General features: G+C 43.7%; 2 long non-coding RNA genes across 8 annotated transcripts in view; one reads left to right on the top strand and one right to left on the bottom strand.

Annotated features, from left to right (window-relative positions):
• Positions 1-21,844, bottom strand: part of LOC310713741 — a 49,327-nt gene that overhangs the window by 2,773 nt on the left and 24,710 nt on the right. The gene's annotated exons all lie outside the window — the stretch shown is intronic.
• The window catches only part of LOC310713740, a 37,004-nt gene that overhangs the window by 11,470 nt on the left and 3,690 nt on the right, over positions 1-21,844 (top strand). For all 7 annotated transcript variants that reach the window (XR_014529439.1, XR_014529440.1, XR_014529441.1 and 4 more), the window contains one exon: positions 18,659-18,784. This is a non-coding gene — a long non-coding RNA (uncharacterized lncRNA). The remainder of the gene's footprint in view (positions 1-18,658; positions 18,785-21,844) is intronic.

Genomic DNA, 21,844 nt, shown 5'->3' with positions numbered 1-21,844 from the left:
TAGCATTATAATCTGGAGTATCCTATGTTTTACCCACTTGCGTCATAAACTTCCTTCGTTTAATAAAACCTTTATTTGATCAAATCCTGCCTGAGACTCCAAATTATTAAGTTTTCCCTCACACAAGTCCCCGGAAGATAATCTTGGGTAGTTTGTAGGAATTCATGGCATTGGTGTTCTGTGAGGTGGGTGCACTATATTTAAGTGAGGGCGGGCCCAACGTCGCCAGGGGAAAAAGTGCCGTCGTGCTGTCACACATGACAGTTTAAAGTGGTATCATATTGCTTTAAATATATGATGTGAACGTGGCCGATAAACGCCAGGCTGGTAGCACCCATAGAGTTGGTCAGGGAGTATGACTTGAGAAGGAATAAAACCCAGAGGCTTATGTGTGTAAAATGTGGGTATAACAAAAGCATTCTGAGATGTATGGCTTTCAGGGAAAGCCATCATTAAAGCTTACAATGAGCAAGCTTAGTATTTCTTTATTTGATTTTCCTTTTAGTTAGCTACTGTTAAGTAAGGCATCCCAAGGCACTTGTAAGGCACCTCATCTGTGAAATACTTGGGACTTGCACACAGTTTGAAAGCACTGTGGCTTGAGGCTGATGTGGAAAAAGTTGAACTGAAATTGTTTGAACCTACAGTACATTCGAAAACGGAAGCATAACCTATTTTACTTCTTCTGTGGTTGGTCTGATTCCTATTGAAATGAATATTTCATTTATGAAGTGCCCTTTTTGTGGCAAAGCTGTGTGCTCATTCTAGAACAGGGCTTATAAGTGCAAGGCTGGGAGTCACAAGGAGAGAGCATGAACTGAAGGTCTTTGCCCAATGGAATGACACCCCCCCCCCCAAAAAAAAAGCTGTATAGGAATATGCAGACGATACAGCAGGAATGAATACAAGATGGCAGTTATTTCATTGGATTAGAACCTGGACCTTTTCAGACAAGCAGTTTATATTCAAGATGCTTCTAATTTGGTTGTAGGCTCCACAGCGCTAACATAGCAAAGGAAGTATTTCTGCTTCGGGCTTATCACGGCTCAAGCAGCAGCATTTTGTAGCTATCAAATTAGATGCCTTTCCCCAGATAATGGGAATTTTACAGTTTGGGGTGCTATCCAAACCCTAGCATTCCCTTACACATAATCCCTTACCCTGGGATCGTTGGAAGATTATTTACGAAGCCTGCGAATATCCCAACGTGAATATCGTGACGCAAATGCTGTGTTAATGGGAGAGTCTAATGTTCATACTGATATTAGCATGGATCTAGTTACCTTAATTGATATGGAGAAGTTTCTTCTGGAAGAAGAAGATCAGGTGAGTAATTGGATCTCATAGGATTATAAAGCAAACAAATCTGGTTTACAATTGAGTTAGCTAGTAAACATGCTAAATTTAATAATTTTAAATGGTAATTTTTGAGATTGGTTTGGATGGGTTATTTACATATATTGGCTCAGCAGAGGCCCTTGGAGTGGATGATGAGGTCTTTGTGTCCTCCTTGCAGAATGAAAGTCTTCCACTTGAAGTGGGAGAAAATGTCAGAAAGGGACAATGAGCTTCTGTTGGTTCAGATTTCATTTAATGATAAACCATGACTTCTGTCTGGTAGCAGTCATGGGGTAGGGTGGGGTGGGACTTCACTGCTTCCCTGGCTTCCCAATGCTTGAGTCACTGGTGGTTATGAGAGGAGGTTGGTGCAGTGTTGGAGCAGTGGCAGGAGCATTAGATCAGCTCCATCACTGCACCAGCACTGCACCAACCTTCCCATGGCCTCCATCTTGGTAATGAGCAGCAACCCCAGCATTGGGAAGCAGTGAAGCTGCCCTGCCCAGTCAGTTGCTACCACTTCTGCCCCTTAAGCAAAGCCACAGAATTGAATCCATTCAAACTGCAACAGATAGGCACATTAAGGGGTCAATAAATCTTGCAAAGACATTAAAATCTCAGCTTAAATCACCAACCCCAACCGTAATTAAAGAAGGTATAATTCTGTGTACAGGCGCTTCTCCACTTATACACTTCCAACTCACGTGCGACAATATATATGCGCAGCGTTGGGAAATAATTTAACAAATCCATTTCAACTGCAAAAATGTGTGAAAAGGGGCAAAAAAAGCCCCCAAAAGAGTGGGGAAACTGCAAAAATGTTGCCAAAGAGCGAGGAAACAGCTAGCAATCCCAGGAGGATTTGCAACTGCAATCCCATGAGCCTTTGCACCAACCTCTGAAGCCTGTGGAGAGTTGGAGTTTTGAGAAAGGAGGTTTGGCGAGATCATTTGTGGTGGAGTTTGGCAGACGAAAGGGCGCAGGCTTTCCCCATCTAACAGTATATGCGTGGTACCCAGAAATGTCACACACACACACACACACACACACACACACACACACGAGTGGGGAGATACCTGTACATATAATTCTGAAGACATACACTATATTAGTGGGGAAGGTATGATCTGGAGTGCTGTCTGGGATGAGGTTGGATGCATTTAATGAGTGCCTGTAACACTGATGTTGAGAGGCACAGCTCCCCCTTCCCCCTGCCATGCCTCCATCATTTTTAAAAACTCATCTGTGCATGGGTGGAGAAGCCTCTTCTCAATATAATCCTGCAGCTGCATGCTTTCATACTTTGCCTTGAGAGTGTATGGTTGAACTCACTGCTGAGGTTAATTCTTCAGACCTTGCCTGACTAGTCAGTTTCAGCTCCATGTGACTCCCTCCTTGAGAGGCTGAGTGCCCTCCCTCCTTGTGTGCTGAAGTGTATATCATCCAGACTTAAGATGAAAGTCTTCCACTAGGTATGGAGTCTAGTGTATCCCCCTCCCCCAAATAGATTGGATATGTCCGACCTTTTTCAGGAGTGTCTCACAAAGACTAAACTGTGGAGCAGTGCATATCCCTTGTTCGCTATCCGATCCATGCACAGCCACTAGTCACTGCTAAAATCCTCAGACAGGATTAGATAGTGTTTTAAAATATACTACTAGCATTTTAATCGGAACCATATGTCCTGCTTTGAGACTCGCTTGCTTCCATGACAGAAATCTTAACCTAGAATCTAATAGTTCTGTGTTTCCTCTCATATCTTCCAACTCCCCTTTTTTCACTTTCTTACACCTTCCTATCCTGTTGGCCGATTTCAGATTGCTGGTAGGGACTTGTTTGTTTTTGAAATGTGTTGCACAGTGCATAGCAAGGCCTTCTCAAATAAAGGCAGAAAGCCATGCAACAGTGAAGAACCAGGAAGCTCTGTCCTGTCTAAACAGCACTTCTGTGCTAGAGCATCAGAGCAAAGGACGAGGCATATAGGGTTGCTATATTTCAAAAAATAAAAACCAGGACACCCCAAATTGTTGAGCTTTTTATAGGAAGACCCCAAAAACATGGCTTTTCAGCACCGCCTTTCGCAGCCCTAATTGAGCTCATGCACTTGGTGCAATGGTAATTGTGCTCCTTTGCTACAGTTTAGGGCAGGGGTGGGGAACGTGGGGTCCTCTAGATGTAGTGTCACTCCAGCTTCCGTTAGTGAATAGAGTCCAACAACATCTGGAAGGATGTGCACATTCCTCACCCCTGGTGGAGCAGGTCAGCTGTGCCTTCTGTGGTGGGGCAGCAGCAGATGGCTTTCGTGCCAGTACGAGGGAAGGGGAATGATGTGTACAGTATTTTATTGTTGGTATTAGACAGCTGTTAGAAATCGATCATTCAGTATGGCAGCACCTACACTTTGGAAGTTCCTGTACACCAGGCAGGCACCTTCACTGGACTCTTTTTGGGTCCTGCTGAAAATGTTTTTGTTTGGACAAGCCTACCCGGACATGTAGAATGTAGATATGTGCAGTGGTGCCCCGCAAGACGAATGCCTCGCAAGACGGAAAACTCGCTAGACGAAAGAGTTTTCCGTTTTGGAGGTGCTTCGCAAAACGAATTTCCTATGGGCTTGCTTCGCAAGACGACAATGCCTTGCGAGTTCCTGCGGGGTTTCCCCCCCCTTTCTAAGCCGCTAAGCCGCTTATCAGCTGATTCGATCAGCAGATAAGCCACTAAACGCCGCTAAAAGCCACTAAAAGCCGCTAATAGCGCTAATAGCACTAATCCGCTAATCCGTCAATGGGCTTGCTTCGCAAGACGAAAAAACCGCTAGACGAAGAGAATCACAGAACGGATTCTTTTCGTCTTGCGAGGCACCACTGTGTTTTGAATCTGTTTTTAGTTTAATGCTGATTTTAATTTTTAAAAAATGTTTTACATAGTTGTTTTTAGCTGTTTTTAGTGATTGTTTTATTCTCTTTGTAAACCATTTAGAGGTTTCCCCACCACACAATCAAGTAGCGTATACATTTTATGAAATAAATAATAAATAAACTAAGTGGCGATTTTCTTTTTTGCCAGAAACTGTCATCTTGTGGCATTCCTGACAGGTTTAAAAAAGTAGATTAATCACACTATAAATCCACTATTTAGTCAATATATTTCAGATATTATTTCTATTGAAGATTGGTGTGGGCGTGTGTTTTGTTGGGAATACAGGCTAAAACATGCTATGTTGCTATGCTGGGCTATCATAAGTGCTTCCACTACTAAACCAATAGTGGGAAGTGACTCTAAAGTTTCCTGTTTGACATTAGTTCCTTCCTACTGTGAATTGAGTGATTTATTGTACAATGAAGCCATTACAGAAAGAGAGAGGAGGTGCTGGCTGAAGCCAGCCAATCTACAGCACTACATTTATAGGGCCTATAATTATCCAAATTTTTGAGATGCACAATAGTATCTGCTGAAAGGGAACATCTGGGAGGGGAGCGACATGTCCCAATTAAAAGATGGATGAGCAGCTTCGTGTATTGGATAACTTGCTGTGTTAATGGGGTTGCAATTTTACAAATGTCACTCAAGTTAATAAACATGTTCCGAGAGTAGCAACGCCCGGGTGGGAGTGGAGGACACCCAGAGATCAAGTGAAGACGAAATGTGTTCTCCCAAGTGATTCAAGATAACAGAGCAACAATAAGATGGACTAAATTAAAAAAAAGTGCAGAAAATGTCACAAACTCATGTCCTGTGGAAGGACATTAGGGAAGGTGCTAGCAATCGGTACCCTGCCTTTTTTAAAAAATGAAGATGACAGTTCAGTGTCAACACAGATAATTTTTCAATGTCTGGGCCAAACGTGCACATGACATTCGCGACATTTTTAAGCAAACGTGCATAATCTGAGTGGATTTATTTTGGAGGAAAGGTAGCTGCGGGGCCCCAATCTGCAGTGCACTTTTGATCTGGATTATTGATTCTTTATTAAATATATTGGGCTGTGTACACATTGCCAGCTTAAAATACAGCTAGGTGGTTCTTTTCCTCGATTCGGATCAAAGCTGGTTTGGAGAAAAGGGCACCAAAAGGCAACATCTCATAAGAAATGACAGGATAAATACGGATTGTAGCTAAAGTGTGTACGGCACTTCCCAAACCAGCAGTGAGAGCAAAGAGCAGGGTGTATGCAACCTTAGCAACATTTTTGAGCTCTAGTGTCTCAGTGTGGTTTACACATTAAAAATAAAACACCAAAGACATTGAAATCAGATAAAAACAGCAATAAACTAAAACTAAAATTGGATCGGAGCCCTGTACTGGTTATCTGCTGAAAATCACTCTCTTCTGGCTGCTGCTGTTTTAACTCTGAAAGTGCTGTCTGGTCTAAACAGCACCTTGTGGAGCAAATAGCAGCCAGCTAGGGAATATTTCAGAAAAAAGCTGATTTAGGACCTGAATCAAGACTGGGGGGCATGTTCTAGCCAAGGGCCTGTGAGAGTTTTCCCTCCAAAATAAAAGCAGCCAAGATAAGCACACTTGTTTATATAATTGACTAATGCCATATGCAGTTGGCCCTTAATCTTTATGCAGAAAAGGGTATACAGGTGGTGGCTGAGGCATATTTCTGTTCCACAACTGAAATTCTCAACTAGTGATGGGAGAGAAATTTTATTCAGTTTGTATTTAAAGGTAAACCTACCTAATCCACACTTTCAGAAACAATACGCCAACCAAAACACAACCATTCTTTGAAATTTGCACTTTTTGGCATTTTTCAGTGCAGTTCTCTAGCCAAGCAAAGTCTACAAAAAGGGTAACATGTGTATATAAATGCATATATTAGTGAAAATAGCATACAAAAACACATGTTATGGGGAATTGCTTTGTGAAAATGTATCTATTAGGAGAAATTCGCACTAAAATGCTGGTGAATTTTCATGAGAACGTTAAAAAAAGCAAATTGATGTGGAGAGCTGAGCTGAAGACTGGGGGGGGGGGGGGAGAGAGAAACTGAGAAAAACCAAAACTGACAGATTCACTCATCCCTACTATCAACCTACCTTGGCAGCAGAAGCAATGAGAATATCAGAATGGGGATGGTTGAGGACTTATCCACATCAGAGCAGGGCAGACATTCATTGAGATTCCCTGGAACAGACTACTGTAAAGCAAGATGAGACTAGCCTGTGATGGCTATCTTGTCCCTGCACTGTATGGACCCTTAGACAACCTGTTCATAGGGCATTCATCCTGATTTGTTTGCAGGGAGATTAGACGATGTTGTGTCAAAGGGTCATTGTGCACTTTCTAGCGTGCATTTCCCCCATCCCTTTCCTTATCACTTTATCTTTATCCCCACCTTTCGGGGAAGCAGGTGTGTTGCACAAGACAGTCAACTGTAAATGTGCAACCTGAACTTGCAATTGAATCCAGCTCCTAAATAGCAACAACCTGGAAGTGCCTAGACTAAACTAAATTCAAGGTTCGCAAGCTACCCTACGAACCAAAGCAAGCACACAGAGAATGATCACGACAGCTACTGCTGCAGGAAGGTGATATTTGAATAAAGATTCAGAGAGGGATGCTGAGAAAGAGGGGGACATCAGCCTTGAACAGATGTGTTGATGTTTGATATAAAGCACAGAAGCATCTCTTAGGTTTGAAGAACATGCCATGCCTTGTTAGCTTGTGTTTTCTGTTGTAAAGGTTTTTCGGGGTGGGGTGGGGGTGGGGGAGTTCCTGGATGTCTACCACTCTTTCCCCCCCTCCGGGCCCTGACAGATGGCCATTATCTCCCTCACTTCCCAAGACTTCATATTCCCCACATCTTCAGCATCTTCTTATTTTTTCCCTTGCCAGTGTACTCATGGCTTGTTTGCCGTTCCAGGCATGCCGCTCACACACTTTGGGAAGGACTTGTTGATAGCAACAGCTTTTAAATTCCAATGCCAACCTACTGGGAGAAACTATATTTGGAACGCGCACGTGCCTGCCTTTTCATGTTCCTTTTGTGCACAGGCTGGACAGTTTGGTGCCAGCGTCTGTGTATCTGAAGCGCAATCAGCTTCTTCTGCTCAGGTGCCAAAATTCCACAGCTCTTCAAAGGAGATGGGGGGGGAGGAATGATATTAAAGAATTAGGTCAGTGATTAATTTAGTAAGGCTTTCTTTTTAAAATGTAAGTTGTTTTTTTTAAAAAATGTTCTGTTTAACAGTGAGCTCTTGCTCTGCTGAAAAATTCCACTGAATTCACAGCCAAACTACAAGTGATAGTGGTAGGATTGTGTCTTGAATTGTGTGGACTGGGGTGGAGGTGTGATTTAAAACGGATGGGTGGAGGGTCATTCTTCCTCAATCTAAGACACATAGCAAAAGATAGCTCAGCTGAGAGAAAAGCAGCTGAGGAGAGGGAGGGAGAGGGAGAAAAGCAGCAGGGAGGAAGGTGAAAAATCTCCCATACATGCACCTATTTTAATTTGCAACCCATTCCGCTTTACACATGATGGCTGCAGATTGCTGTTCAGAGTTGCGTTGTGATGCTTCTAGTGTAGTGGGTGTGCTCACATATGAGAACCCGGATAGCTCAGCTGCTTAGAGCATGGCACTGATCACACCAAGGTTGCATATTCCTGCATTGCAGGGGGTTGGGTGAGATAACCCTTAGGGTCCCTTCCAACTCTCCAAGGCTGTTGGAGCCAACTTCAGGGGGCCATGGGTGCTTGGGCACCCACAGTAATATAATTTTGGGGGCCAGGCACCCCCAAAGTCAATCAGCAAAGCTGGCAGGTGGCAGCCCCACTGCCTCTGAGAGAGAAGCAGTTCAGCTCCATCCTCCGCAGTCAGCCAGTGAGGCACCCTTTACTGAGGGTGGGGGCTCAAACACCGAGGCAGAGTTGGCCCCCGAGTCTGAGCCCCCCCCCATGGAAGAGGGTGCCTCGCTGGCTGTGGAGAGGAGGAAGAGGAGCTTGTATGGGAAATGCACCCAGAAGACCAAAATGTATCAAGGAGTTAGTGATCTGACAAGGTGACCCTTCCTGCCTCTGTTCCTCCCCCCTCCCTCGCTCTTGTTAAGTTTTTTGATGGTGTGAGAACAGTCTTTAATGTCCTGAGAACATTGGGAGGAGGTGAAGCCCCACACACAGCTGCCTTAATCAGTTGTGGAGGATAATGCTGTTTACCCTCTTTGATGTCGGACATTGTTTTGAGAAAGTGAGGCATTGGGATGATGTAATGGATGATCTGCACCTAGCCAGTCTTGGAAGTCACACAGGCTATCTATAAAATCGGACAGTTTGGGCAGAGTTTTAAACCTTTGCCTAACGAAAGGACATAACAGGTTGTTATTTTACGTACAGGAAATGATTTTAAACCAGGTGATTTTGCTGCTACTCTGAATCCAAGCATATCACTGGAAAACAACATGCTGATATCTAAGCACGTATTCCAGTCTTTAAAATATGGCAGCTTCTGAAAAGAATGTCATTGATAATGTTCACATTATTGTTATTAAGCAATCTCCCCCCATCCCCACAAGTGCTTCAGTCTATAGCTGCGGTCTCTCTCATTAACTTTGCTTCTTGATGCATTCAGTATGCAGATTCTTCCAGTGCAATGATTTCTGCACATCGCCATATGCCATGTCCCAGGAGAACGGGCAGGGCGGGGGCAAGGGGGTGGGTAGGAGGGTGAGCAGCACTAACCCTTTCTTTGATATCCAATGATAAGATGCCTGGATATTTTTTCCCCAAAAGCAGCGCAAACAGCAGCGGGTGGGCAGTGGAAGGCTGCACTTTGTATTCTTCCATTTTCACCTAATAGCTTTCATTGCACGTTGAAGCTCCGGGGGTTAGAATGACAAAGGGCAAGGAGCTCAAGAAAGATTTCTGTCTAGACCTTATGGGTGGAAGACTCTTTGGGGAGCATTTGCTACAATGCAGAAAGCGACAGCCACTTTCTCAAGTGCAAATAGAACTGAGTGGATGCGGCGGCGGCTGTTTTCCCTGGCCTCTTACCATTTCTACCCATCTTGTTCTTGCTTAGAAGCAACTGAAAACTCCATGCTAAGACATTTCTTCCAACAGCTAACCTGGGTGTTTGCTAACAATTTTGGTCAGTTAGCAGGCTTAGGTGCCTAAAGCCTATTTAGACTGAATAAGTGCCTATGGTGGTATTGAACGCCGATCGAGTTATTTGGTCATGCCTTACTGGATCAGACCGATAACTATCTAGTCTAGTTTCCAGCAAGATGATTGGCTGGTCACAAGGAGAGAATGAAAGTGATGACCTTCTCCAGATGTTGATCCCAGAGTCAGGTACATTCAGTGAATCTGCAGCAGAGTCCCCCAAACTTGGGTCTCCAGCTGCTGTTGGACTACAACTCCCATCATCCCTAGCTAGCAGGACCCAGTGGTCAGGGATGATGTAGAATTGTAGATGGTGGAAATTGGAGACCCAAGTTTGGGAAGCCCTGGTCTGCAGTCTGTGTACACAAATTGGTGAGCTCTACACTCATACAATTATTAAATGGGGGAAGAGTCTGTGTACCTGTGTACAGAAAACCTGAACTGCATAAATCAAAATGTGCATACACTTTTTATTACTTTTGACCAGTGTAATGTGTGATGTGCAACGGGTAAGCAAGCCTTCTTAAAGCATGGAAAGAGCCTCTGTTGCTGCTCCCATGTCTTGCGGAAATGGCAGAGATCCGAAAATTTAACAGCTAACTTTAAGTGACACAGTGTTCAGCTGCCAGTCGGATGCTGGTAGCACCCAGAACCTTGGGTTTTTAAGGAATTCAGCCACTATGTCACGTCTTCTTCTGCATACACCTTATAAGCACAATAACTTTCCTGGTCCTGAAAGAAGTGGCTTTCTGATTTTGGACATAATGGAAATTTATTTCATTTTGTTCTGCCTTACAAAACCAGGTCAGTTGGCAACTCTAATCCTTGCGTATCTGAAATGCGCTTGAAAGTAACAGAGCTTTGCACACTGCTCCATCCCGTCCCCGAGGTCATTCTTCCCCAAATGTGTCAAACAAAGGGCCAGCTGCATTATCTGACCACAGCTTGGTTACACATGCAAAGCAAGTGATGGGGGAGGAAGAAGAGAGGATCATCTATTATTAAAGTGTGAATGGCGGAGACTTTATGGCCCACTGAACTTGTATTGTGTAATAAAAACAGAAAGAGAGGCTCTCTGCTTACCTAGTGCCTTGGGCTCATGAGGCTACATCTGAGACACAACCAGAAAAGAAAATAGGGAGAAACTGTGTTATACTGGTTGTGGCTACCTAGATGAACCTCATGTGGGTTTAACACTCCATGGGTTGTGTTTTTTTGTTTTTTGTTTAAAGCAGCTCGCTACCCACAGGAAACGAATTTCCACAGAGGCTAAACTATTGTGACCCTGTCAGCCAGGCGAAATAAGAATAGACTTCACCCTCAGGAAAAAAAATGCAAAAAGGACATTTTTAACCGTGAGTACCCATCTCAGTCACCACAAAACACTCCCAAAGAAGGGTTTGCTTCAGACATGTTGGTTTCCCCCTCAACATTAGTACAGCAAGCCACAAAGACTGTAGGAAGCCCAAGTGAATACTGACTCTCCTAAAATACATTTGGCCATCTGGCTGACTCACTGACATTCATGTGGCCTTCCCACGTTGGGACATGATTTTCCTTTCTGGCAAATGTGTTCATGGTTAAGGAAATGATACTGTGCGCAGAGGCCTTGAAGACTATTCTCTTATGCTTTTTGAGAACTGGCCTGTTCTGGGGGTGTTGATAATAGCCTCATGGATTCCACACCCCATCATCTCCTCCACAGTCATCCAGGAGATTGCGGTGGTTCAAGGGGACCAATTCACATGCAAAGACAGCAGCCGGTATGGAAAACCTGGATATTCCTTTATCAAACCTTTATAAAGTCTTCTTGCCCAGCATGGCCTTGAATGCCATTTGCCTAGGCTTTGCCCTCTGCCACAGTCTTTGGATTCTCACCATGTCCTCTGCATGATTCAAGAGGGAGATTTAAAAAATGACCTTTTTGTGTGTATATTTCGTTGGGTGCAAGTTCCACCTGGTCATTCAACAGTTGAAAAACTGGGGGCTCAGTGTGCATCTTTTCCTGTTCCCTCTTCATGCCATTTTCCTTGTGTATCATGTCTATTAGATTGCAAGCCTGCAGTGAAGGGCTAATTTGTTTCTAAATCTTTGTACAAGTCTCTAGGATGCTTAAGCACTTTATGATGTTGATAATGAGGAAGCAGTTGCATATGATTGTCCTTCAGAGGTAATTGGTGCTAGTGTACACTAACATTGTACACAATTGGATCAACTTGTATGGAAGATTCTGCAGAAGAACTGCTACTTCTCATGCATGGGTCATAAGTGTGGCCAAGCCCTTAGGTAAGGACTGGTGAATATGTTTAAACTATCTAAGGGTATTTTACTTGCAGGTAGGGATGGAGGAGAAATTTGATTTTGCTTGCATTTTAATGAGAACTACCTAATTCAGACATCTCAAACCAATAGGCAAACGCAAACCCAGCTATCCTTTGAAATTTTCATTTCTCCGAATTCTGCAATGCAGTTCTCCAACCAAACAGTACAGTATGACCAAAAATGCATATACTGTGGAAGGGAGAGTTCATAAAAATGGTCACCAGTGAAGATTACATCCAAAATGCATTATAATAGAGAAAACTGCTTGTAAAATATTCATATTACCCAAAACTGCATATAAAAAAAATCACACTAAAATGGAGAAAAGCAAATTAAAATCTTGATGAATTTTCATGGGGATTAAAAAAAAAAGAAATTGCAAATTGCTGTGGAAACATTGAAAACTGAATTTAAGACTGGAAAAACGAGGAACTGACAGATATTCCCGCCCACCCCCTTGCAAGTGCATCAGCTTGATCCTTCGAGGTGAGCTATGCACATGACATCCGACTTTCGTGCATGTCATTCCTATCTGGACATCAAACTCTTTGAGCAGGTGCTCAAATGTCAGGTGCTGCTCAGATGGCTCCCTTCTCCAAATCATGAGACAGCGCTTTGTGCGTGGAGCTTCTTTCGTAAAAACAAAATACTATTCTATTGGCCAAAGACCATTACAGTATTAACCATTCAAGAGAGGGAGCAGAGGTCTGCCTTCACCCTTCTTCCACCCGAAGCCCAACATGCTGGAGCGAATCAGCTCATGCAGCCATAGTGTCTCTGGGCCTGCTCCAATGGATCAGGGAATGTATGCATTTAGGCACAAAGTTCTAGTCTGCAATTCTAAACTTACTTGGTAGTATTTTCCTTTGAAGTAAGTAAGATGTGCTCTCTAGCATTCGGGCCCTGAATAACTTTAAAATGTCAAGAGCCCTGGAAGAGTATAATAAATGCTTTTAGAATATATTTGGGGAATGATCTACTTGCAACGGCAGCAAGCCTAAATAACAGGCCCACAGGCATCTCAAAGAGTCACGGCAGGTTGTCTGCAATTTAAAGAGCAACATATGAAAATGAATGGCTTCAGATTGGTCAGCCCATACTCTTGACATTATGTAAAACATATGCTACTTATACAACATTTGCATGTAAGCTCATACATTTTGGTTACACATGGGTTATCTTGGAACCCTTAAGGCCCCTACCCTATTTGCAAATATTTTATTTAGATGGAGGCAAAGCTATCATGCAAACATAAACATATGCGGAATGGTGAGGGTAGTCAAAAATACAAATTGGCTTCTCTATTGTTAATTCACTTCCTGTTTCATGCATGCAGCTATCTGTCTGGATGTCTGTCTGCTTATCTCTCTAAGTACCCACATTGCTGGGTGTTAGTGATACAGTGGTACCTCGGGTTAAGAACTTAATTTATTCTGGAGGTCCGTTCTTAACCTGAAACTGACCAGGCTTTTGGTTCTTAACTCAAATCATACTGCAGTATGATTTATGGCCTATTTACATTCTTCTTGTTGGATGAAAACCTTTAGAAATGTCCTCCCCCCATGTGTTTAATTAGGGTTGCCATATTTCAAAAAGTGAAATTCCTGACACCCACAAAATTGTTCAGCTTTTTTAAAGGAAACCACCAAAAGCACCTGTCTTCTGCTTTTTCCATCGCGTTGCCATACATCCGAGTTTTCACTGACATTTTGCCATTTTGGCAAAATTCCACCCTGCCGCCATTTTTACACCCAAAAACCAGGACATGTCAGGGATTTTCCTGATGTATGGCAAGTCTAGTTTAAGTTTTAATTCAGCATAGACCCATTGAAGTTAATCAACATGACTAAGTTAGGTCCATTAATTTCAATAGATATACTCTTGAGTAAAACCCTATGTATCTGGGTTTTTTTCAATGGCTGACAAGCTTTTTTAGTATTTTAAAATATTTTGTAAGTTGCTTTAAGACATTTTTGTGCTGGCAGTTGTGGAAACTAGGCCTAGGCCAGGCCCGCTTCACAGGTAGGTGCAGAAGGTGATTGACAGCTGGGAGGCCTTGCCCATCTGTCAAAGTGGCCCACCAGGGATGAGTGATCTAAAGGTCTGGCCGGGCAGGCTAAAAAGGTTCTCCACCCCTGCTATAGACCTCTTGCTACGTCTCTCCCTATTACTGTTGCACTCTAAGCTGTTCTGCCCCCTTGCTCCCTCTTTTGCAGCCACAGTAAACATCGAAGTATGCCCCCCAATCTGCCATGGCGGTGACCCACTTCTAGCTCATCCATGTCTACATCTGGTCAGGCTCGAAGAGGGAGGCCAGGGGGAATGTTTAGTTACATAGATAATCCCATCTACTTTTCTAATTATTTTTACAAACTGAGTATCCATCACAGAGACAGAAATGGCTCTCACCTCTGCCACGTTTGCTCATGCTGACGTACTGTGGCAAGCTCTTACATACGTAGAAAACAGGATGGCAAGAGCCCCCACTTCCCGCCCTCAGTGTAAATCTGCCTGAGTATTACTAAAGAACTATAGCCGTAATGATGCTCTCCCCCTGCCTTCCTCTCTTTCCTTCCAGATGTTTTTCCTTTTATTTTCATGCAGGGATTGTCACTGTTTCCATAACACAGTAAATCAGATTATTCTTTTGATTCCTTCCATAAGTATAGGGCTCTGAATCCTGTAGTGGCTAGTGAGCGAGAAACCCACTGGAGTCCTCTATATATGTTTACTTAGTCTCAATGTAAAAACATTTTTTAAGCAGGCAGACATCTGCCAGAGCGGGTAGTCTTTTCATTGATTGCTGCTATAGGAGCCCTGGAGACAGCAGAACTGATCCACGCTGAACTAAAGTTTCCATAAATCTGCCAGGCCCAAATCCTCCAGTGGCCTCTCATCCGGCTGCTTAGAGCTTGTTTCCTTGCTTTTGATCCATGCTGGTGCCAAGTTCAAATAAGCCTCCTCGTTAGCAGAATCCTTGAAACTAACACCCTGGCCCTAAACCTTTTGGAAACACCGAAGTCTCTTCCTTCTGTTGAATGCCTTCCTCTATTCAAATGGAAACCAGGATTTCCATAATGGGTTTGGGCCCAAGATGCCTGGCTCAATTGACTTGTCCTTCCCTGCTGCAGGCAGTGTTCCTTGCGTGTCCTGGAGAGATCACCCGCATGCTGCTCAAAATCTAAACTGGAAGGAATTTAATAGATGTGGAAGATCCATCTGCTAAGATCTGTTTCTACTGTGTCACAGAGATTAATCTCTGCTCCAGAAAAAAAAAGTGCACCCTTTCAATGTATGCAAAACTGTATAAGCATTGGTTTCCACCGCAAGCGCACAGATGGGGAAGAAACTGCCTAGGCAAGAGATTAAGGGGAAGTATGATATGGAACCTGCCAACCTAGCAGTTCGAAAGCACGTCAAAGTGCAAGTAGGTACCACTCTGGCGGGAAGGTAAACGGTGTTTCCGTGCACTGCTCTGGTTCGCCAGAAGCGGCTTAGTCATGCTGACCACATGACCCGGAAGCTGTACGCTGGCTCCCTCGGCCAATAAAGCAAGGTGAGCGCAGCAACCCCAGAGTCGTCCGTGACTGGACCTAATGGTCAGGGGTCCCTTTACCTTTTTTATGATATGGAAAGGGCTTTCAGTCACATAGAAGATGCAGCAGACCTCTTTTCTGTTGCCCCAGTGGCAGGACTAGAACCAATGAGTAGAAATTGTGGGGATGCAGATTTAGAGTAAACATTAGGCAAGTGTTTCTTTCTAATAGCAAGAGCCATTCACAGTGAAACAGACCATCTTGGGAGCTGATACACTCTCCTTCCCTGGAGGCAGAGGCTGTCAGGGATACTGGAGCTGCATCCTGGATTGTAGGCTTAGACTAGATGACATCCAAGATCCCTTCCAGATCTCTGATTCTATGTTTTCTGGAAAGCTAATAATCCAATCCATAGATAACCAGTAAAAAGTGGGTTTCCAGTACCCTGTGATTGGACCCTACATGGCATCAGTAATGTTTGACAGGTGAATCATGTAGGATTGCTGGGTTGTAGGAGAAGTTTCTGTCCTGATCTTTACCAAAGTTTTTAATCAAAAGATAACACAGAGATGAGGAAAGCAGAAATATGCTGCCTAATGCCTAGCATTAAATAATAATAATAATAATGTGAAGGCACCCAAGGATTTCAACTTCATTTGAAGAATATATTTTGAAGAATGGTAAAAGTTTGATCATATTTAATTTGCTGGGTGTCTATGTGCCTTTTGTCTATTCAGGATTACATCTTCAATATGAACAATCAAAAAGATAAACAAACACATAAATACAAAAACTACGTGAGGTTCTCACGAAGTTACAATACTGCAGTAAAATGCCATCATATTTGCTACCAGAACACACGAGGATCATTAATACTGGGCCCATTTGTTTGCAATTAATAAAACAGCTGTCCATAATATGACCTTTGGGTGACCTTGACATATTTTCTGTTAGCCGAAGGCGCAGACCTTCAAAGCCGTCTTGTTCTATCCCTCAGTAGAAAGAAAGTAGGATTAAGAATCTCGTTTAACAGACGGGTGAGATGAAGTTGCCATTTGGGATCACATGAGGCCCTTGCTTCCTATGGATATATCAGAATCTATTTAGAGGACCCTGACACCTGCAATATTCCAGACAGTAGATGGTAGATTCATAAACAGAAGATGGCATGAACAACAGAGAGCCAGCTATTGCTTCGCAGCTCTCCCATCTGTCATGCTTTTCTGTGCCATCAATTATGGACAATGTCCAGTCATCTTGATGGAGCAGATTGTTCCGCTTGCTCGATAGCCAATATGGATTTCTGGTCACGAAGCTAGCTGTACTAGAAAGATAAATTTATGAAAGGTACCATCATTTACTGCTGTTTCCTATTCACCTTGCTACAGGAAGCATTCAGGAGAGAAAATGGAACCAGTTGCAAAAATGCGGGAAGGGCCTCTCGGTGAAGGAACAGGGGAAGGAGGCGGAATCAAGAAAGGGTTGGGGAAAGCCAAAGGGCAGATGAGCCCAAAGAGCAAAACTTCAAGATGATTTAGTGCAAATTAGATACTCTGTAACTCCCCCCCCCCCAAGGGTGGTGCCCTAGGCTGCTATTCAGCGCATACTTGAGTGAAATGGATATTCTAATCCAAGTAACTGTCGTCTAGAGTTAATTCTGCCATAATAGTGACAATAAAAACCTGATATTCCTTCTTCCTTCTCCTAGTCCTCAGGCCGGTTGAATCCTGCTATACTGCATGATCAGACTGAACGGAATAACATGATTCTTCTCGTACAGAAAATTGGGTCCGATCAGTAGTTATTTGCATCTATCTCTGTTGATGTGAATCTTAAGTCTAATACCTCATGAGGGCTTTTATCCCCCCCCCCTTTTTTTAAAAAGAGACCATTTTCTATTCTAATATTTGGGAATCATGACTAGACTTTTAAAAGCTAGTGTGCAGGGCAATCTGGTGTGTGCAATGTTTCTGTGTGGAGACTTAGGGCTGGATTCAGCTAATGAGTCCCACTAGAGAAAGCCAGCACAACATCTTCCACTGGTGCAGTGGAGCTTTCTGCCCGTCCTGTGCCATCCAAATTTGCTTCAGAGTGTGTGTTGGGGAACCCGCAGAACAGGTGGAGAGGAGAGAGAGAGATCATTCCATCTAGCAAGCTGCCATGGTTGAACTGGTGGTACAATTTCCTTAGCACTACATTGAATTCCTTCCATTATCTGGACGGTGGTTATCTAGGCAAAGTTTCTGGGGATTTATCAATGGCCAGGGAAAAACCAAACTCCATTTTATAGATACAGCTAGAAAATGTTGCTATCCCCATGCAAAGAATCCACACAATGTAAGATGAGCCTGCTGGACCAGGTCAATGGCTTGTCTAATCCAGCATCCTTTTCTTAACTAGATGTCTATGTGAAGCCCACAAGTGGGGCCTAAATGCAAGATCCGCTTCCAGTGTATGGTATTCTAAATCATCCTGCCTCAGACACGGAGGCACTTACATGCTCCCTCCTAAATGTCTGCCAGACTCTACTTCAGAGATGGTCCCAAGATGAACAATGAAGAAATTCCTGCTAAATTGGACAGTGGAGAGTGATGAATGTTGAAGACATTTTTCGTATGCAATGTGGCATTAGTGTACATTATCTATTTCTATCTAGCATGACAAAAGGTATTCCTTTAATATATATGATATTTACCACTTCCTGGAGATGTTTTGCTTCTTATGGATCTTCAAGACCTGGTCTTGAACAACCAGAATAAATGTCTTCATAGTTTTCTGTGATGAAGCATTCACACACAGAAGTCATCGCAATGTTGCGGTCATCAAATGATTGACAAGCATATGTGAACTTGCTCCTAATGATAATGACAAAGAAACTCGCCTCATGGTAATAAACTGACAGATGCATATGTTCTAGATCAGGTTTTATAGTATTTTTTATTGATTGTTGTTGGCTGATTTTTTTAAAAAATATATATATTCTTGTTTTATGGTATTATTGTGCTGATAGGTGCCACTGTTTGTTTTTATTGTACTCTGGGATCTCTGGCAATGAATGGCGGGTAAGAAATGCTTTAAATCAATAAATACATGCTGCTCTGAAATATTTAAAAACACCTCATTTGAGGATTATGCAAAGGTATACAGCCAAAATCAAGTAAACAGGCCATTTATAGAATTGATAGCCAATCATACAGTGGCTGCTGGCAGGGCTGTTTTACAACATTTTCAGGTCATAATTGACTGTCACTTTAGCGTGGAATGAGCCTCAATTACTGCACAGAGATTATGGCTCTTCCTAAAGAATTCAATACTGCCTTTGCTTTAAGAGTTTGCTTTAAACTCTCCATTACAGGATAATGGCCTGCACAACCGCAGCATCAAAGATAAAAAAACAAAAGGAGAAAAACAACGGCAAGCCAGTTCCTATCTCACCTTTGCAGAGGAAGACAAGCCAGAGTAAAGCAACGTTTGTTCTAAGGTTAGAATGGGGAAACGGACTTATAACTCCTGTTCTTTTCAAAATTTTGTTGGGCATTGGTTATTCTGAGTAGCTTCTTTAAGAGACATAATAACTCGTTCATTTGTCTGAGGTCATGTACAGATCATTGTATAAACATCAATAGCTGCTCGGCAAACCTCTGGACTGCAACATGCTGGCTGTGTGTGTGTGTGTGTGTGTGTGTGTGTGTGTGTGTGTTTGTGATCCAGTTGCCTCTACTACTCAAGCAGCTATTGATTGATTAATCACAAGGCCAGACCTGGAGCTGCTAACAGATGATAATGACCACCTGAATTGCAGGGCCTGCATCTGATATGGGGTCATGGAGACAGGTTGAGGGTACTGTTGGTGCACCACTCACCTTGCTGCCCTACAGCCTCCCCGACTGACTTGGCCAAGGCTGTCTTTGGTGTGGTTTGGGAGGAACCTAGGACTCTCATCCTGGTTGACTTCAATACCTATGCCTTGGTTGCCTTAAGGCCAGCTCAGGCTTTCATGGCAATCATGACACTGTCTCAGATGGTCATTGGTTAGTCCACCTCCTGGCAAGGTTCAGAGTTTTGGTGGCAGTCCTACCCTGCAGAAGTCCACCCCACCCTAGACACCATTCATGCAATTAGCAGTTGTGTGAACGCTTCCTTTTTTAAAAGCAAGCAGAGGTGGAGTGGTTGCCCAATCCAGCTGTAGGGGTGTAGGAAGTTTTCAACCTCTTGTCTTCTCTTGGGGTCCTAATCCAAACTGGGGCCTTGCCAATGCTCTTTGCATTGGAAGGAAAGCTCCCATTCATGCCAGTAGAATGCTGCCCTTCCAATGCAAGTGAGCGCTGGAGAGGTTGGAGAGCCAGATCAGGATCAGAACAGGGGACAAAAGGTTAAAACCTCCTACCTGTATACTTCCTAGGGTTCTGGTCTGGATTGGGGCCCCAATACTCGCTGTTCACTTTAAAAAACCAAACAACCATGGAATTGCTGGTTATGTGAATAGCATCATGTCTGGTATGGCGCAGAGTCTGAGTATCTGTTTCTCCTAGAATGGAGTGTGGAGGTCAGCACTCTCCTGGTTTTAAAAAAAATAAGTGGGTGACCTTTATTTTATGAGCTTCGGGAATTTGAAAGAATTTGGGGTCAAGGTTGTATGGTAGGCATACTTTTCCCACTGGAGGATTGAAAAACACACACACACAAGGCCAGGGTCTCAATTTGGTTAGGGAACATAGGAGGCTTCCTGGTACAGAACTGTACCATTGGACCAACCAGCTGGGTGGCATTGGCTCTCCAGGTTTTCAGCCGGGATCCTTTCCCAGTCTTGTTGGGAGGTGCCAGGGATTGGACCCAGAGTCTTCTCTGTGTAAACAGATGCTCTGCCACTGGGCTGCAGTCCCTTCCCCTGCCCTCCTCTATGTACACAACCCAATGGTTATTTCCATCCTGGTCAGCGTGGTGTAGTGGTTAAGAGCAGTGGACTCGTAATCTGGTGAACCGGGTTCGATTCCCTGCTCCTCCACATGCAGCTGCTGGGTGACCTTGGGCTAGTCACACTTCTCTGAAGTCTCTCAGCCTCACTCACCTCACAGAGTGTTTGTTGTGGGGAAGGAAGGGAAAGGAGAATGTTAGCCGCTTTGAGACTCCTTCGGGTAGTGATAAAGCGGGATATCAAATCCAAACTCTTCTTCTTCACTCACAAAATGCACACACAGCCTAAAATCGCCACCTGGTTACACAGGCCTGCCTGGAGGGCTTTTGCTGTTGTAGCACTTCCACGGCAGTACCATTTCATAGACAGAACAAGGGTGTCCTGGCTGCGCTTGCCCCAAAGTGGTGTAACATTGCTGTTGGGAGCAGGTTCCTCTTTCACAGGATTAACAAATACTGGATATCAGGTATCAGATGCCAAATACTGAATTTCAAATATGTGTCGGAGAGCTGACACCCAAGCCTGGAAACATCTGCGAGTGCAAATCTATTTCAGCACTAATTACCATCTCTTCTGGATTGCACCAGCTTTTTTCAGAGTCTTTCTTTGTACATTGCACCGTGACCTCGGCGATTCCCTTTGCTAGAAGCAAGCTAGGTCAAACACAGTGCACATGCGGGAATTGTCATCAAAATCTAGTTCCTTTCAGCGCTCCATAATGAATTCACTATGTGGCTGCCAAATTCAGTCCTATTATAGGCAAAAATATGTCCACAGTCACTCTCCAAAATAGTCCCATCATGTCAGTTTTCTCGTCTTAATTTATGGCACTTGTTTTCTGACTCCATGCGTATTTATGTGCAGCTGGGACTCTTGCTCTAGCACAGGCCAATTAATCTGGCAAAATTCCTTTTAAGTGAGTTCTCCACTTATTCTGTATTGTATATATTGTGCATTCACAGTCGGTTCTCAGGCCAAACTTGCTACGATTGGAATGCACAATGGCAGGAACTCCCAGAGTTTCTGCTTGAATGTTACATTCACGAGTGATTCCATCTGCTTGCAAAAAAAAAAAAAAGAAAAGAAAAAAGAAAAAGAAAAGAAAAGAACTGTTGTTGCATGTTCAAACCCTGAAACCTCCCCCCTAAATAAATTCACACTTGACTCAAAATTTTGGTTTGGTTTTTGGCAAAATTTAGGCCACAACTTTATTGATTACAGAAAGTGACTGGTTGCATAGGCTCTGGTTTGACTAGCTCCCTGCCATGCAGGTAGCGCTGACCAAGGGTTCCAGCATAGGTCAGCCAAGGGTGAACACCTGGATAAGCGGAGAGCCAGGAACGGGCTAAGTCCGCCACCCAAATGTCCCCCTGGACTCAGGCACGGGCACAACCCCCTCTCAGGGGTTGACCAAACCATCGAGTCCCTAGATTCCTTTAACGGAATACCCTTCACATAGGGATGGTGAAAGCATTCTCCCATCCCTATCACCTGAACCAGAGCCTATCCACAACCTTACAAGTTGTGACGATTTGCTATGCGGCAGGCGAAACCCAAATGGCAACAGCCAATCAGCCACGTGGGGAAAATTCCTGCCGTGCCCCTGTCCCAACGACAGACGACACA

The sequence above is a fragment of the Podarcis liolepis genome (genome assembly GCF_965112155.1).
Source record: "Podarcis liolepis genome assembly, chromosome: 8".
NCBI lineage: Eukaryota > Metazoa > Chordata > Lepidosauria > Squamata > Lacertidae > Podarcis > Podarcis liolepis.
Note: the sequence above shows the minus strand (reverse complement) of the source record. Positions and strands in the feature narration are given on the sequence as shown.